The sequence below is a fragment of the Scomber japonicus genome, chromosome 20 (genome assembly GCF_027409825.1).
Source record: "Scomber japonicus isolate fScoJap1 chromosome 20, fScoJap1.pri, whole genome shotgun sequence".
NCBI lineage: Eukaryota > Metazoa > Chordata > Actinopteri > Scombriformes > Scombridae > Scomber > Scomber japonicus.
The window spans coordinates 12789800-12809109 of NC_070597.1; the positions used below are offsets into that span (position 1 = coordinate 12789800).

General features: G+C 40.4%; 1 protein-coding gene across 1 annotated transcript in view; it reads right to left on the reverse strand.

Moving 5' to 3' along the window:
* The window catches only part of LOC128381098 (adenosine kinase-like), a 100801-nt gene that overhangs the window by 65738 nt on the left and 15753 nt on the right, over positions 1 to 19310 (reverse strand). The gene's annotated exons all lie outside the window — the stretch shown is intronic.

Genomic DNA, 19310 nt, shown 5'->3' on the forward strand with positions numbered 1-19310 from the left:
ATTTCACTGGTTAACAATTAAGACTGATCCTTCACTATACCATATCCCACTGCAAAGACATTATTCTACAATATAATATATATTTTTCTGGAAATTACTTTTGAAAAAGTGGTGGTCATATTATATTTAAGGGTTAGGCATTTACCGTTCTACAACAATAGATTTTTTTTTTTTAATGGAGTGAGAACAGGTGAAACAATGTTGCATTATGGGTTGTATGGGTTGTAGCCTTAATGTTGCTAGGCTAGTCACTTATTTCAAGTCAATTTATACTATAACTTTTAGACATAGTCATCCTTAAATTTCAATCTGCTTGAAACAGCCTGAGAAAATTATTCAGACCTCTTCAAGGACCTGACAGGAGAGTGTGAATGAGAGTATGTGACTGATAAACAGGAGGAAGAATTAGCTGTAACTAAAACATACTAGGACAAGCTGCGCAGAAATGTGGCAATTACGTTCAGCTTTAATGGAAGTATTTCATGTTTCTCTTTTATGAGAGAAAAGACTAGACAAAGGATGAGGACTCTCTGTTAGTATCCCAGGGAGACTTTCCCAGAAGGACTAGTCTGAAAGTGTTTCTTATCTTCACAAAGTTATTTTACTTATTGGAAAGGGAGGGCTTTGTCTCATAATCAGGTTGTCTTATATTTGAGCAAATGTCTTTGAGGACGTTCATAGTTTACATCTGTATTGGGTGGACAGTGTAGCAAATGTGGCAACACCATACTTATTGTGTATATTTCATTGTGTAAATGCTAATTAATGCCTGTTTCTATCGATTACTGTTACGCAAATAGACTTAAAAGGACACACGATTAATAATCATAATTAATCAAGGACAGAATAACTCTGTTGATCCCTACTTAACATGGCATGCTTTTTCTTCATTTGTGGGATTCCTGGTGGAGGCTTGTAACAGGAAGTGGCAGCAAGATGCAGGTGTTTTGTCTGCAGTACAATACAAAGAGTGAAGGCAGGGTACCTCAAATTTACTGTGTATATAAAAAAATTGTTTCCATCTGTATTTATTGCATTTTAAAAATATATACTGATATAGCAACTTTTTCTGATTTTTTCAGGGTTTTTTTTCACAGATTCATTGTCCAAATACTGACATGATATCAGCCATGTTTAAAACCTGACAAATGTAACAAAAACACTGAATGAATGAAGTGGAAGTAATCTGTGTATACTAGACACTGGCACGCTACCCTAGGAGAGTTATGTTATACAACTCAAAACACCCAAACAAACGCAAGGCAGCTCGCATGTCCACATACATTTGTGTGTGTGTGTGTGTGTGTGTGTGTGTGCATGTGTGTGTCACAGACAGGCCGGCGGGCGGGGAGGTGACGGCTCCCAGGAACAGCCTCCCATGATAAGCATCAAACTCAATGACGCGCCGCCACACTCCATAGGTTCTGATGTTAAACACGACAAGAATGTCCCTGTCAGTATCTCTGCACCCTCTTCAGAGAGCTATCAAAGGGCAAGTTCAGTGAGCACACAAAATAAACACCTCCACCCCCTCCACCTCACCTCCACCCCCAACACACACACACACACACACACACACACACACACCTCCTAACACATCTCACTGCTGCATCTTCGCGCTGCATAGGAATCAGGGATGTGTCGCTGTCTCCAGGCGCCAAGTTTATCTAAAAAGGAAACACCTGATTTTTTCTTCTTTTTTTTTTTTTTTTTTTTGGCTCGTCTTCATTCCTCGCCTCCCTTGTTAAACACACAACCTTGATTTTGTTTCTGTTGCCCGGGAGGGGTGAATTATTTACAGGATAAACAAGGTGATGTTGTTTCAGTCAGTCAGAGCCAAACTCCCCTATCGCAGCAACAGAGAGGCAGACGGGTTTACCTGGCAGGCATGAGGGGCTGAGCTCAGATACAGAAACCAGGGAGCAGCTTCACAATGGCGGGCCAATCGGTGATACCCATCTAAGGTGGGGAGCAAGGAAAGAAAATGCCTCCACACCAGATTCATGGGCTGGGAGTCCCAGACTGCAGGGTTGTCCTATTTATCTGTAGAGACAATGGCAGCTATAAAAGCGCATGAGCTGATTTACTGAGTGTGTATGCGCATGAGGTGAGGATGGGGGTGTTATTAAGTGATCACAAAGTGGCGTTTGTGTTTGTGGGGGTTGTTGCCATACAATGTTCAGGCGGAGAGATGATGAGGGACCTTTGCAACTAAAGCCTCTAATCCCATCTATGTTCTGTGAGTTCCAGCCAGTGGGAGTGCAGCTGTGTTTGGCCCCTGCACAGGTGAATCTGTGACCCCCCCCCCCCTCCTTACCACCCCAACTCCCCTGTACGCAGTATGGTGGATTTCCACGGTGCTTTGATCTTGCAGAGGTGGCAGCGCCCCCCCTGGATACGGTGACAGCACGGGTGATCTGTGTTACCGAAGATTTTTTTTCCGTTCCTTTTTTTGAACATATGCCAAATGACAGGCCCGGTTGAGGGCTTAGCGCAGGTCAGGCCCAGCTAAATTCATTGTGACAGTGCGGAAAATTCACTTCAAAACATTAGCTGCCGGGAAGAAGCGGGCTCTAATGAATGTTATGACTATTTTGTGAAATAATTTACCATCAGGAAAATGATGATCAAGATCATTCAACAAAAACTATCCATTCCAGACACTCTTAATCCTAATCTCCCTGTTTATCCATTGTTGGATCACTGACACACTTCTATATTGTTTAACAGTGATTTGGACACATATAAAGTAGGTCTCTAAACTTAAGCAGCTTAAAACACGACTGCCACAAATTCTGTTAATGGTGGTCACGCTGTATTATTTGAAGTGAGATGCTTGTGTTTTCGAGGAAACCAGGCTAGCAACAGCAGACACTTCACATTCATCAAAAACAAGCAGACAAAACAGCTGCGCTCCCAGCTTGACCTCTGACCCGTCTGCACACTTTGCTGCAAACTGATTCACATTTAACACAGTGCTTTACTTTGACAGGGGACACAATGGGCGGATATGATTCGGCCCTGGGCGCAGATCGAAAAATAACATTCCTAATGTCTTTACGCACTGTAGCAAGATCCCACTTATCATATTACTCATGCCTTTGTGTCCTTTTCTGCAGGCAAAGAGGTTTCTCTTCATGTTACCAGATGGAAATACCAGTGATGAGCTTCTCCGCTTACTAAGCTCGCTGGTGTAAAGGCAGTTTGTGTGCAGATTCTTAGGCCGGCTGGCTGCACAGGTAAGCAGAAAATAGCTCTTAGCTCCAGCCTGACCTTGAGAAGGATGCCATTCAATCAGTGAGCTCGCCGCAGTAAAGGCCCTATCATTGCACTAATAGACTGAATCTTCCTCTCTGCCCGGATCATGGACAATGCATGGATGGATTCCTCCTGCTTGGCAAGTTAAAGGGCCAATTTATTCAATAAATTAAACTGGGAAAATAAGCCATGATGAAAGAAATACTGCTGCTCCTGTTGGGTGGGTATAGATTGAACTTGTGTAACAGTCTGCACACCTAATTTAATTTTCGGTTTATAGACATAACAGAATTGGATGACAGCAATTGACAAAACAGTTAAAATGCAAGACTGAACAGACTGTGTTCGTGTTCTCATTGCCAAGAACGAACATCAGAGGTGGAGAGAGTGTGCAGCGCGTTCCTTATCTACTCCCCATCATGCAGCTGGAAGTAGACAGAGTCAACGTAATAAGGAGAAGATTTGAGAACAGTTGCCTGCTTTGAACTTTGAGGTTGTGCGATCAAATACCGCCTTATCAACTGGCAGCTTAAACAAGTTGTGTTATTTTTCTGATGGCTTACGGAGAGGAGGAAAGAGGGAGAACAAGCTGGAACCGTCATAACTACTGGCTGCTGCAGTGCATCGTGACAAACAACGGCGAAAAACTTGGGATTTATTGCTCTGATAACCTTCCAGATTCCTTCAGCTGGTGCTGTATGCCAGACAACTCCGACAGAGTTATGCATCATTAATCCCCATGAACACTGCCAGTGATAAATAATGCTCTGCATCCCTGTGAAAAATAAGGCAGTTATTACCAAACCATAAAGAACGGTATTTGTATCATCACTTCAAGCAGATAATAATGTGAAGATACGATGTTTCAAGGATTCAAAAGCACACTCACAGTGACAGTGAGCAGTATATTTCTTCTATCGTCAATGCGCTGCTGCAGAAAGAACTCCCAATAAATATCAGCACTTGAGCAAAGCAAATCAAACATCTTTATATCCATGTCAATACTGCTTGCAATACTGAGCAGACACTCAAGCTATCAAATATCATTTAGTGCATAATAAACCATGGTAAATAATGACTTTGCTCCATCTTTGCAATCATGAATAACGTTTGCAGCAGATAGCAAGTAATCAGTTAGTGCACAACAAAAAATAAAGTGTCTGGTAACCTGTTGCTTGCCGTTTCCCCACAAAGAGCATCTTATTTCACTCATCTGATAATTTCTCAAGGCTCAGACTTGAATGCAGTCCAATAAACATAGTAATACTATATCCCCTACAGGTGTAAATTCTTGGTGGTTAAGCAGTGCAAAGAGAAACTAGAAGGAACTCCGTTTGATACAGTGATGTTTCCAGCACCAGATGCTGTGGGGCCTCTCTTGTGAGAAGCCAGGCGAAGATCACTTACTTTCCTATTGAGAGTTGGAACATAAATTCAAACCCTGCTATAAATCAAATATAAATTTTCAGCTCCCCTCACTTTCCCGGGAACGGCTGCAATAACAATGTCATTCGACTCTGCCTGGTTACCATTAATGCTCTGGATTCCATCCATGCTAATGATTTGGTCCTGTATCCTGTGCGTTTTACAAACCCCAAAGAGAAAGAGGGAAATATTACTGACCTATTTAACACTTTGCAGGTTAAGAGAAGAAACTAAGGTCTGTGGCAGATGCTCTTTACATATACAGTATTTCCAAACTCTCTCAAAATGGGCTCTGCTTGCCAGATATAACACCCTGTGAGCCAATAATGTTAATATGCCGAAACTCTGCGGCTGCGACTTTCACATTTCTAGACGGCTAAGTTTCTGAGCCAGAAAGGAAGACAATGCACTCCAGTTAAATCTAACTTGAGTGAAAAATGTGATTTCTATTTAGATATTGTTCTGTGTGCCAACAAGCCTTTCCTTCTGCCAAGAAACAGAATTCGATCTCATTCAGTCTATTTTCTCCTTGAATTCAGTCTCATAATAATCTTTAAAAACTGAACGTGGGCCAACTCTGATTAACCTAACTCACTTCCCACACTGAATATTAACTGGAATCGACACATATCATCATCTGAGCAGTTATCATAACCCAAATATATACAGTCTAGTACAAGAATACAATTCATATATTTGTTTCCTACAGTGTAAACAGACTATATAATTCCAATGAAACCTTTACCCTAAAGTGGAGCGCAGGGAGCTGATTCTGGTTACAGAGACTGCTCAGAGAGAGCCAATCTGGATGACGCACACATTACTTTTTAAGCAAAAAGCAAACCAATTCCAGTTCAGCACCTGCACCCTTCTGCCCTGTTGGCTTTGGCGAAGCAGATTCAATGAGTTTTCAGCCAACACTAGAGCCCTGTGTGCCTGTAAGAATCTGTACTGACAGAAGGCTTTTAGACAAGAACCAAGGTCACCAGACTCACCACTACAATAACACAGTGCAGAGGATCTGCTTAGAGCCAGGGGGAAGTGCTGTGTCTTTCACACCCTTGAAATAAAAACCAATGAGTGCAGAAGGATACCAAGTTCAATAAACTTAACTTCACTGTGTAATCTCTGCAGAAAGACTAAATAAGCAAGAGGCTAACCAGCAGTGCTTGTTCCAGTGGTGTTATGTACTTAAGTATAAACCAACTGTGTGTATATCAAAAGCTCCATCACTGCTACATTAATTACATCTCAAGATGAATGTTTGTGGCTTCCAATCCAAGCAGCAGTAATATGGTGTTAAAGTTTTAATGTCACAACATGACACAGTGTATTAGTCACACAACTTCCTTCACACAGTACCAAAATATATTGGAAGGAATAAAAGCATGTTATCTTATGAGCATCACAATATTAATGACCAGAAAAAAAACCTAATTGAATATTGTAGTTCAACCGATTACAAGACATACAAATAAAACAACAGTCACATTTTATAAATGCTACATTGATGAAATATGTAATTACCGATGTCAGGGCTGTTATGTTGCTGGTGCAGTTTGTTTTTCTGTGTTTGTTAGCAGAATATTTCAAACAGATTTTAATGAAATTTGTTGAAAAGTCGGGCCATAAGCCAAGGAACAAGTAATCAGTTTTTGGTGCAGATCCAGGAACTTATTAATGGATGATTTAAAGGATAAGGCTGGTACTGGTCTATGTTTTTCTTACCGGCAATAGATCTCATGGAAAAAACAAACCCAACAATGCCTTAGTCTGTCTTTCAAAACTTCCCCAACCTTTTCTCTTGCAGTTAGCCTCAAGCCCTTTGGTTCCTACTAAAGACGTAAATCTTTGACGTAAATTGTTTGAAAATCAAATCTATAGTTAATTTTTTTTTTTAAACCCAGTGAATTCTACCAACAGCTGGGCACTGTTGTTGTTAGTAAAGATGATTCAAATAAACACTGTTTTTCTTGGGGACTATTTTCAGTGCCAGATGAATACACATTTGGTGCTCTAGTGAGGGCTGGGCTGGGAAGGGCAGCAGGACGGAAAACTGCAAGACTGGCTCAAAACTAATTACGATGTTCATGGTAGTGGAGGAACATGTCAGTTCAATATATTAGATGGGATTTGTTAACAATAAGAAAAAAAAGAAAATCATCATACTTTTAAGAACTCACTACTACATTACAATGAAATAAGGTATATGCCATGATTGTCTGTTATGATGCTGATCCAGATTCTGATTATTTTAAAAATGTATATTAAAATATTTTAGTGCTTATATCCTTGTTTTTTCATTGCCACTACTACAGCATTGTTATTTAACTCTATTGTACAACGTGCTGTTGTATTGAATTTCATTACATAATATATGAAAGTATTTTTAATATTTTGTCTGCCCCATTAATGAAAATGCAATGCACGTGTCGACAGCAATTACCAATCTTGTAGTGAACTTTATTAAAAAGGTGTACGAGGGTTCCTGGTTTTCCCATAGTGTAGGTTACTGTATGTGTATGTGTGCATGCAAGGAGATGATCTTTTTTTTAAAATAATTGCTAATGATGGGAAAGCCCCAGCAGGCTGCTTTAAAAGGTTGTCAGAGAAATCGCTAACAGCTGGCAGCCGCAGGAATTCAGAAATGCCAAACCAGCACTTTGTGATTGGCATAAGGAAGTTACACCCACTTTGTAATAATATGTTTCTCTTTGGTGAAGTGCCAAATGGGTCGATGCCAATGTGGACTTGACAGACTGATCACATCATTCTGTACGAAAACATCAGGGCAACGAGATATATAATTATTTGTCTGGGGGTCGAGGTCGGGTCGCTGAAAGCTCATAAATACAAATGAGATGTAACTTACAGAAGAAGTCTAATAACTAACAAGCTTAATTACACCTACTTGCCTTTACATTTCTTTACACATTTCAATACCTAGTAGCTTTGACAAGGTAATAATGGCAAATCATGGAACAAATGCTTAGCAGGAACTCAGGCAGGAATAATCTTTTTAAATGACTTATGACCGATTTTACTATAGTTAAGCTGCATAATACTACACTGCTGTGCCTACAGTGAATGTGGTGTTCTAGAGAAATGAAGTCAAGCAAACAAGAGGAGCAAAAACCTTTCAGAAGAAATTAGCACAGACTGACTGTAGCCGTACATTTCTTCTTTGACTCCACTACACCTGCTCAGGTCTGTCTGTAATAACCTGCTCTGTCTGCTCTGCTGGTGTACTCTGGGTATTTACTCCAGACCCATTTACCACAAATACATGCCTCTGTATGTCAGGTTCCCCCAGCAACCCAGTTTCCTCTTCTGTCTCCTTACCTTGTAACATCTTCAATCCACTCCCCTCCCCAGTCACAGGCTTGATGATACATTTACTTTCCATAAATCAATTTTTGAAACTCAGCAATTACCCCACCCCTCAGGGAGTCAGAGGAAATCTATAAGTCAGAGGTCTTGAAGATGCTCAATAGTCAGTCCTGTCACTTCCTGTCTTCTTGCTTCAAAAGCTGGCGATGGACCTCAGTGGTTAAAATAACACATTGTCAATAACTAGAAGAGTTCACTGAGTACAGATCTCCGCCAGGTGTGTACAGTCAAGATGGTGGCAGAGATAAAATGGGAATTTATTCATCTCATATCATGTCTATCTTTAGGGGATCATAATATATCGGGTATGGAATTAATCTGCACAAAATTCCAAACTCAAGCATTTGTTGATGACTTGTAGCTCCTATTGGGAGGAGGCAGCAGTCAATGTTTGCATAAAACAGAGCTGTCAATAGTGTTATACAATTGTGAAACACTGCAACCACAAGAGTCATACATGTGCCCTAAAAATATAAGGCTGATGTGTCCAGTAGTATGAGATTAGCTGTGGCCAGAGAGTCATGGACAGTCACAACTGAATGAATGATCCCCATGTGACTCCACACAAAAGCTACTGTAGGTTGGTACCATAAAATACCTGCATTGTTGTTACATTGTTAACACATGCAAAGATACTGGTACATATGTAAAAGTATATGTGTTTAGATTTGCAAAACATGTACTGAAACAAAAAACTACTTTGTATTTGTGTATGATGTTGATGAAATATGTACCTTTCACATATACTTTACCAACAGACTATAAAACAGAAATGCTATAATTAATATACTGTATGCAGTTTGATTGGATCTTTGATGAATAAAGTTCTCAAGATTAGAAGATTGCAAAACACACTTTCCTACCCAAACCCTGTTTTGAAATCTGCAAATTATGACAAGGCTATCAGACACCAGATATTTTGATCCAATTTCATATTTCATACTAATTAAGACACAGTATGTATGATTATCATTATCTAGTATTTAGCAGTTAGTATTCAAGAAATCAATGTCATTCTTTTATTTATGCCAGCAGCAATAATAAGATCCAACTTTCATCGACAGATGTCAAACTGCAACTTTGGGATACCACTGCCCATTAAACAAAAAGAAAGCAAATTGTTTTTCAAAAGATTTAATACTTTTTGTTTTCCAGGAAGTTCCTGAAGTTGTCTCACTACCATCTCCAATTTCATTCAATTATTTTCAGCTGTTAGGAGGTCCAATACTTCCTCTGTGTATTGCTTCATAGAACAGTAATGTCTGTCAAAAACACGTTAAAAAATTAAATAGATCTTTGAGTATAGTTAATTTTGCCTCTTCCAGTTTGGAAACAGTAAATACTCAACATCTGTTTAGAACTAGTACACAGCATGGAATTGGGACACTCTCTCCAGTGTTGCAGACAGAGGTCAATACAGGTCATAGATTACTTAATGCCCCGTTAATAACTTTGAGGAAGAAAGCACAGAGGAAATATCTGCAAAGCCTGACACTATTATGACTGCAGTACCTGCAAGACCCATGGGACAAAAACTGATATGTGATGCTGTCCTGCCCATCCCACTGTTACTTCAACAGCATCTTCTTAGAGCCAACATTTAATTTCTTTACATGTTTACCTTTGCTTCATCCCTGCCTGCCCCTCCCCTCTAACATTTCCCTTTTCTCTTCCTTCCCAGGAGACAAAGCATGCAGACAGCTCTAATAAACAGTGGCGTGGAGCCTCACAGTGACGGCGTATGCCGAGGCAACCTACGTGATCAATTATCGAGTGGCCGATTCTCTTTAATTAAAGGGTTTAAGTATTGAGTTAGCTTGGGTGGGAAGCTGAGAAGCAGCATGTAAACCAACCTCATTACACTGCAGTGATTCACCTCCCAGGAGCTGTGATCCACGCAGTGTTTACACCATACATTTGTTTCTGTGGTAACATATCGAGTGGAGGAATGGCTCAGTGACAGACCCAGTTTTTTTCCCCTCCTCTCCCCTTCTCTCTCTCCATTTTCTTTCTTTCACTCTCCCTCCCACTCACTGCTGAAGAGGCTGTCACACTGGTTTGCCTTTTGTTGTGGAGAGTCTGGAGAGGTAGCACAATGTGTCCTAGTTAAAGCAGTGCCCCATCTGCCCGGCATAATTAGACAATTATGCTGGAAGGATCCGTCATTAATTCCTTTGTGGTGGCCAATTTTGCACCACAAAGAGGTCTCAGGTTTAGTTTTTCTTTGCAGATCTCTGTTCATTTACCCTGGCCCCTGTTATCGTCCTCAAGTATTAATACTGTGGCAACTTGGGGCAGGAAAATATTCTCCTGCCAATATTGACTGGTTTGTGCTGTTGTAGTGAAAAGGCCAAGGGGAATATTGGCTGCTGTCTCGTGCTGAATAAAAACAAGCAGCTAGGAAACAGCACTGAGAAAACACAGGCAGACACACAACAAACAAACAACTACAGTTAATGCATCGAGGCTAGGTACACTGATGAAATATGCATTAGTGTTGCATTGTGGGATGTGTATAGACTATTATGAGCAGGAAAACCTTGGCATCAGTTTCAAAAAAACAAAACACACACACTGTCCTGCTGAGACAACCAATTAATGCTGAAATCCATTATGTTTTAATCACTGTAACTTCATTATATTCATCAGTATGTTGGACTGGTGAATCAAACACTAAATCCCCAGTTTTGAGAAATTATCATCTAATTTGTGGGGGTCACATCTGTCCAGGTGACTATGTCAGTGGTGTCTATCACTGTAGTCACCAGTCCAACTCATGTTATGTCATAGCCACAGATATTCTCATTTATGATTGGATGGTAGCTCAATTGTAGCTATACCAGCACACCTCAAAGGTAGCCTCAGTCAATGTATCCTGACTAATGGCTGAAAACACCAAAAAGTTTGATTTTTAATGATTTGTATCATTATGATAAATATCTAAAATGCTAGTATTTGCACTAGCATTAGTGATGCTAGCATGATCACTTTAGCATGCAGTTATGCTGTCAACTGCTAACATGTGTTTATATGATATGCTACTGTTAATTCTAGCTAAGATGGTAACATTAACCTTTTAAAATGTGTACAGCTAGCTGACATTAATGTTTATCACTAGTTTTTAAAAGGTATAATGAAATTAAATAGAGAATTCATTATCAATCCATTCAGTACTTGTCAAAATATTTTGGACTGTGTAACCAACTGACTGGCATTACTACCCCTAAATCTACACCGTTATTGTGGCTAAAATGTCAAATCATCTATTACAGGCTGAGACAAGGACAAGTATGAACATCAAACAAAGATGTTCTTGAGATTCTATCAGAGATGAATATGTCTGAAATTCATCCTATTTTCTACCTACTGCACTTAAGTTACTTTCTGACATTTTATATCAGATGTTTTTAGTGTAAAACTTCTGCAATATGTTGCAACATTGTAGTATTTATACTACTTTTTTTTAATAAAGACATGATGTGACACCTCACTAGACACATGATGGTGCAAAATGGTGATGAATCAGCCTACTATAAAGTACTGTAGTACTGATTGAAGTTAAAGAACTGTACATGAGTGAAAGAAGGAGTAATTTCTGTCAAATGTCACTTCAACAGGGTTTTCAACTAAGCAGCCTTTATACTTAATTAGATGAAACTGACAGACTGATGTTCCACCTCAGCTTTCTATCTATTGTTATGAAGCAACCTGCTGCTTGTAAAAGGACAATTTGTAAATGTCCTGTCTAACAAACAGCCTGCCCTGACAAGAAAAACATCAGTGTAGGTCTAAATTTCAGGCCGGAAAACACGACCTACAGTTATGTTTAGGAAGTAACAAAGGTCAGCTGATGTCAGTGTAAGGCATCTTGATAAGATGATTTTGCTTTCTTAGGAGGAGGAGGCCAGTTGAGGCCAGGATGGCTAGATAGGGTTAGGGTTAGGGCAAAACGTGGACTTTGCTGCAGCAGACCCCTAACCAGATCATCAAGTTGCAATACATCACATTCAGCCACTAGATGTCGTACTATAGCACCAGCATCTCACACTAAAACAAAAGTCTGCGTAGTTTACTCATAAAGTTGGGTGAAAAAAGGAAAGAAAGCAGTCCCTGAACCGAAAATCAGAACTAGGCAGTGCTGATCAAATATTGATAAAAATTCAGTTCCTCAAATATTTTCAGAAACATACTTCAGTGTACTGAATATTAGAAAAAGTTTGTGATGCGGCTGCCATCTTGGAAATGGACATGGAGGGACCCATATGCAGTAACATGCATTCTCACATGCACACGCGGCCGGACCAACTAAACTAAAAAAAACCTCAGATAACAGCACACACAGAGGGAGTGTGACTTCATTCACTGCTCAGGTCCACTTACTTACTCCATTATGTCTTTACATAGCAAATAGTTGTTTGTTGACATCCAGTGGGGCTGAATGTCATTTATTGGACCTTTAACCACACTATTGTCACGACATAAAACTAAATACTTTTAAATAAATATAATAAATATTTTTTTTTAACTGTGATTTGTAAGAGTTTTGGAAAGTGGTCATTCTGGAGTGTATTACTACAGCTGATAGTTGGCGTAAATGTAACTATAGTAATTTTTTGTTGACTGAACTTTAGACCTACACCAGTCTTTTAATTACAAGGATGCGTTGCTAACATATGTGTTCACAGTTACTCTGAATAACTCCGCTTGGCAGAGACATGTGGGAAGATATCTTACAATGTAACTCCAATCTGATTAGAGCAGTGATCTAATCAGCCATGAATTCATCTGTGAAGACAAGCAGGCAAAGAGAAAATCACCGCAGAGAATTCTGTATAATTATCAAAAATCTCACAGCGGTACATTAAAATTCTAATTACGACATATTATCTTAATTGCTAAGGAGATGCAAATCAAAACAAGGTTAACGCTGCTCCCTTAACATGCAGGAGAACATGTGGTGGGAACCTCTTCAATATTCACTGAATCAGCTTGACTTGTTCGACATGAGAGGCTGTCATTTTGTAATGCTTCCCCCTCTTAGGGGCAATAATCCTAGCTGAGAGCACAAGCAGCAGTGGCGCAGTCTTGCAACAATAACAAAGAACAAACATCTAATTGCTGTGCATTCATTTCCTTTTATAATATTAAACAAAGCTTGTGACAGCTCATCAACAGCCAACTGATGTCGCTGTCCGGAGAAAAACATGTAACTCCAAAATGTCAATGCCTCAGAAACACAGAGGAACAGCCTTATCTTAAACTTAGTGAAAACACATTTTTCAGGTAGGTTCTGAAATGATTTTATGAAGCCAAGATAAAGAATTGAAAATGTACCCAACCCAAAAAGTGTAATCCTCCAATTTATCTGAACGCAAAATAAATCACAACAACCTGGAGATACTCAATTCTCACTCATAGACATGGACAGAAACGCTGCTAAAAAAAAAAAATCCATGTCTAATGTCTAACATTTACGAGGGGGAAAAAAGAAAAAAGTTCTCAAAAAACTGCAACTCCTATGGTACACAACAAATTGCTTGCCATAAATTGTATCTGACAGGTGCACACTGTAACTCTGCAGACATAAGACAGCTGGATGACAGCAGGCACAAGGGGTAATGGTGACAGGAGAAGAACATGCCATTGAACATGGATTTATGAGCAGGTCCGCACTGAGGTGATCCATCAGAGGATTCGCATAGCATCAAATGTGGTCATGTTTAGGATGCGTTTAGATGAGGCTTTAGAGGGTTTCAAAAAGGTGCCAATACTAAAAACATGTGGGATGTGTGCAGAAATGAGAAATTTGCTGCTTTTTAAGCAGAGGAGAAGTCTGTTGCCACCCACAAAGGCGATTTTCAATCTAGTGCAGTCTCTTAATTGGAGTAGTTATGCTTTGATAGAGTGCTCCCATTTCTCCGGAGGTTCTCACAGTAGGCTAATTACAGAATGTGGCAGCTTTAAACTAACTACAGCCATTTTTGAAACATCAGATTCCTGACAGAAAATAATAAACTAGAGGCACCCTATGTTTTCACTAAAAGATATTGGAGTTTCTCTGCGAATTGGCTTTGGGACGGCGGTTACCCACATACTGTAAATTGAGTTTCTCTTTCTCACTTTCTCTCTCAAACACACACATACAGTGCAACCACTTTCACAGACACACAGTCCTTCCCTTGCTGGACAGAAATAAATGGAGACCCCAGGAGTTCCCTTTGGCCCTGGCCCTAGCAGTCTATAGCAGAGCCGACAGCTCCGATCACTCCTGAGAAAGCAAAAGCTGCTCAGGGATCGCTTTACAATTCTCAGGGGCTCGAATAACCTGATCTTGAACTGATCCCGTGCACTGATCCTTTGGTATTGGGTTAGGAACGTGTGAAGGGGCCTGTTGAATGAGCTTGCTGGATATCAACATCCTCACTTCGTGTTGCTCCAGCCAGGCAGATTGTTTGACTTGATTAGTCTCTGCCCGAGTGTTGGACTACCCAACGTCAAGCCCTCCAGACACCGGTATCAATGTGTCAGAGGGAAAAGTGCTCTCCCAAGTCTCAAGGTGGAGCCCATTACCCTGAGTGAGAGCACTGTAAGTTAATAGGATTTGCTCCCGATCAAGAGACTGAGCTATTTCCTGAGGCTGTTACAGGCCGAAGCACAAAAATAAATGTGCCTTTATTCAACACTATTAGGCGTCCCCCCTCCAAAAAAACTCCCCCACCACCTCCACTACTTTGACCCCACCCCTCTTTTTTCTCCTTGTTGGGATTTTTGTTATTACTGCAGGAGGTTGTGCTCTCCCTCTCTTTTTTCACCCAAGCAGCCAGTAAAAGTAAAAGGTTGGCACTTTTTGTCTAAAGGAGCCATTTGTTCAGGTGAAAATGAAACTTGCATGGTAAGCAGAGCCCAGCCTGCCAGGGGCAGAGGGGATTCCAGATTAATCATATGGACTATACACCATGAGGATATTCATTGAGGAGTAATTGCCAAGGGGCTTTATGTAATGTATTCTCCCCATGAGGTAAAACCTTGTAGCGGTGAGAAAGGATAATAGAGTAAGAGGATCATATAAAAATGTTTGCTGCTCCAACCTTTAACTTGGAGCTTAACCCTGACCTTGGATAGTGATTACAGAGTTAATTGCCAACTGATCTGAAGAGGACGCTCCATCCAGCTCCACTGCAGATGTCAATTGGGCTTAAGAGCCACCTTCTAAGGGTGCAACAGATCACGCATTGTCTTATATAATTCAAAGAAAGAACAATTAGCAGTAATAGGGTCAAGCAGAGTTTGGTGTTAAAAGTGTATAGCAATTAGAACTGACCAATGATTCAATATTATAATTTTAGAATCATATTAGACCTGCAACTAACAATGTTTATCATTAATTAATCTGTTTTTTTTCTTTTGAATGAATGGATTTATCAATGAATCAAATATAAGAAAAATAATTAAAATGGTCATCATATGTGCCGAACACCTTTATAGTTAACACCTCCATATATATATACACACATATACACACACACACACACAATACATATCAATACATATATTGATATGTATTGATATTGATATTGATATTGATTACTGTCTCTCAGCCCTAACTTTAACCATTTTACACAGCACTAATAGAGACCAGTCTTCTTTTGGTGTGCATGACAGCTTGAGTTTTGACAACTCAAGAGAGAAAATAAAGCACATTAGACCATATAATAAGCCTCTCTGAGTGAAAAAACAGACAGATTTCCTTTGAATTTGTTTAAAACCTTAAGAGAGAATAGAGCTGGTGCATTTCACCACAGATCTGAGCACAGCTCACTCAAGAAACCTGAATGTCTTCAGTGAGTCAAATAGTTAAGTTGAGCCGGTGCTGCCATAAACCCGGTGGGAGAGCTTGGAATAATCTAGGCGATGTTAATGATGCAATTTATATGTGAGGGGACTGGTGTTTGGCAGGCTCTTTCCATCTGAGCGGGCTGCACAACCCAGCGAGCTCCCAGCACCCCCTGCTAGATGGAGGGGGTGGAGTAGGAGGAGGATGTCAGAGCCCATGTGAAAAGAGGGAGCGAGCGAAGCACTGATAAGAGCCATTACTATTAGTGTCTGTCTGTCACCTGCTGTGCGTCATCCAGCCTTCTCTCTCTCCACATGCGCCCCCACCCCCGTCGCTCCATCCCCATCCGTTTTCCTGAGGCACATCACTTCAAATTTGCACTCACCTACACATTTTCCATCCTGTCAAAGATATACTCAGTTGGCTTGAAAACTGAGGGAAGCTGCACTCTGAAAACTACTGTGAGCTTTGTTTCAAAACAGTTGTGAATTAGTGAAGGTGCAGACAGCTGCCAGCACTTATTCGATAAACAAAATAGCTATAGTTGAATAACTGAACTGGCACAAGGGGACGCAATATTCTAGACATACCATTTCTCATTTTTTCCAAGCAAACACAAAGCCTAATTTGGTATTTCATTTATTACTTGGCACAATACTACAGCTCCTTAAACTTATGAACTTGGGAGAAATGAACAGTAATTGCAGGCTGTTCTTTATTTTCTTAAAACCTTTTTAACCAAAATATTTAAAGCTGTTTTTCTCAGTTGCTATGCAACACTTCAACCGCAAGAGTGGGAGCATGCTGAGAATTTGCCAAATAAATACTACTGCCACAGACATTCTGCGGGGAAATATGAGAGAGGGGCATCATTCAATAATCAAATGAAAATGTAGAACAGTTGTGTAAAATGCACAATCATCCTTTCATTCATCAGTTACTTGACCTGTGTCAACAGATAATTTCAACCAATGGTTTGTTTAATGAACCATTGTTTACAGTCTGAAAGGCTCTCAGACCATTCCACAGCCATGTGAGCAGATTTTTTTCATTGCCTGTGCACCAAACATACAAGTGCCTGCTTTTAACTGCAGAACACAGCGATGTGGCAGGCGTACCAAGTGCCCTGTGAGAAATATCATTCTGTAATTTGACATGAAAATGCTGCCAGATATGTAGACTACTGTCTCTTTCACAAGTCCTTTTAGATTTCACTCAGAGCTTGCCTGGAGCCCGGGCAACTGTACAACAGCCAAGCAAAAAGCAAGCAAGCCAATGGTGCAGCCTTTCTTATTGAGCCTGGAACCAAGGACTCAAAGCAAGGACACGTTATGCAAGATATCACATTCAATTCCACTGCCAGCCTCTGAGGCCAGATGATACACATTGAGTGTGTCTGTCTCTTGAGCCCTCAATGTTAATCAACACTCTTTCCAATGCATACTTATGAGTTACAATCTACTCCCCACGTCTTCCCTTTGGCAGCTTAAATTAAGTCGCAAATTTGACGGCAAATTAACTTCAACGGGGACGGTAATATGTCACCTATACAGCAATCTGTGCCATTTTTCGCCAGGGCAACACAGATTTTGCACATCTGAGAGGAAAATTAATCAAACAAATTATTTTTGTGTTGAATTCAAATTCGAGGAAACACAAGAAAGAAGGTGCCACGTGGCGGGGCCATCAGCTGTTAACAAATCCCTCTGATGACAAAGCCTTGCATAATCGCCCAGTCAACCCTTATCATTGTGATCATAGAGCCTGAGATTTAATGCACGCTGGTATTAACTGTGACATACAGTCACAATACAGTTGAGGTGGGAGGAACACATGCTCAGACAGTGTGTGCACGTACGTGTGTGTAAAGGGGAGGTGGATGTGGAACCAACAGAGATCTCCCCACTTCATCATTGAGTAAATGGCACCACAGACGTGAGCTGCGACTTCACAGCTGCCTCATGGTGGGTGACATTGAAGCCCACGCATGAACACATCGCTCATCAAAGCGAATGAGGCGTTCTTTGCTTCCGCTGCTTGTGCCGAGAAAAACAATGGAAGCCCCCCTCAAGTGCACACTTGCACACCTGGAATGTCTAGAATGAGCAGAGATGGGAATGGAAAAGTAAAAAAAAAAAAATCCATTTAGTTTCATGCATCTCTCACAAGACACTTAACAGACTGTGACCTTCCACTGCTTCGTAATGGGATGGAAACGGCAAGACCTCGGTGCCATAAAACGGCTCAGAGCGGGTGCTAACAGTGGTTCTGCAATTAACCTGTCTTAAAACAAACAAGAGGATTTTGCTTTAACAACAGGAGCATACTTGAGAAGCTTGATTTCTGCTGCGTGCAACTCAAAGGCCCACCAGGGTTCAGGTTTTAATCGGTCATTAGCATGCTTATTTCGGCACAGCTGCGCGAGATCTATACAACTACAAGCTCACTCAATGTGATCAAAAACAATAACAAAAGAGTCAAAGCTCTCATGTCGATCCCAGAAGCTAAAGAATGAACTGCCATCAAATATCTCAAAAGCCCTTAAAGTCTCGTCACACACAAAGGATATTTGTCTAACACTAACCATTAAGTGTGAGCAGAATGTAAGTAAAAACAGCAAGCAACAGTAAAGTTGTGAATGCCCTCTTTTAGCGAAAAAGCACATCCTCCTGAAAGTTCAGTCACATAGTTTGAACACAAAAGCTCCACTCTTTCTCCTCCACTGTCCTTTTTTCTCTAAGTGGTACCAGACATAGGCATTTCTTCATTTAGCCCATTCAAATAGGGGCGAGTTGCTGTTCTTTATTTATTTAACAAAACGAGCTGTAAAAGCCAAACATTAGGTCATGGAATATTTTCACCCCGAGAAATAAGTCAATGCCTTCAATGAGACATCAAACCCAGTTTAAGTATTCCCCTACAAAATATGAGCTGGTGAGGAGCTTTTTCGAAGTCAAGTAGTGCTGTGGGATTTTTCTGTTTTTTAAATAGAACTTTCAACAGTGTGGTGCACATGCGTTTCCAATTAGGAGCTCAGAGCCAACATCCAAGCCTGGGCCCCATTCACCCCTTCCACGATTGACCAAGTCTGAGGAAATGTTAAACAGGCATCACAACCATAACAGAGACGGCAGATTTTTCAAAAGCCTTTACTTTTAAACAACAATTAAGACATCGCAGTGAATTGATGATGTAGACTGCAAACATCGCACAAAATCTAAATAAAGAAAAGGGAACATACTTAATCATAACTTGCAGTGACGCGTTCACAGCTAAGGCACTTAGACAAAGCAATTTGTCCCTTTGGCGAATGGGTACTGTCTGCTTACAGTGCAAAGAAATAAAATATGTCAATGATGTTGATTTGTGAGGATTATAATGAGAATGCACGATTTACACAAGA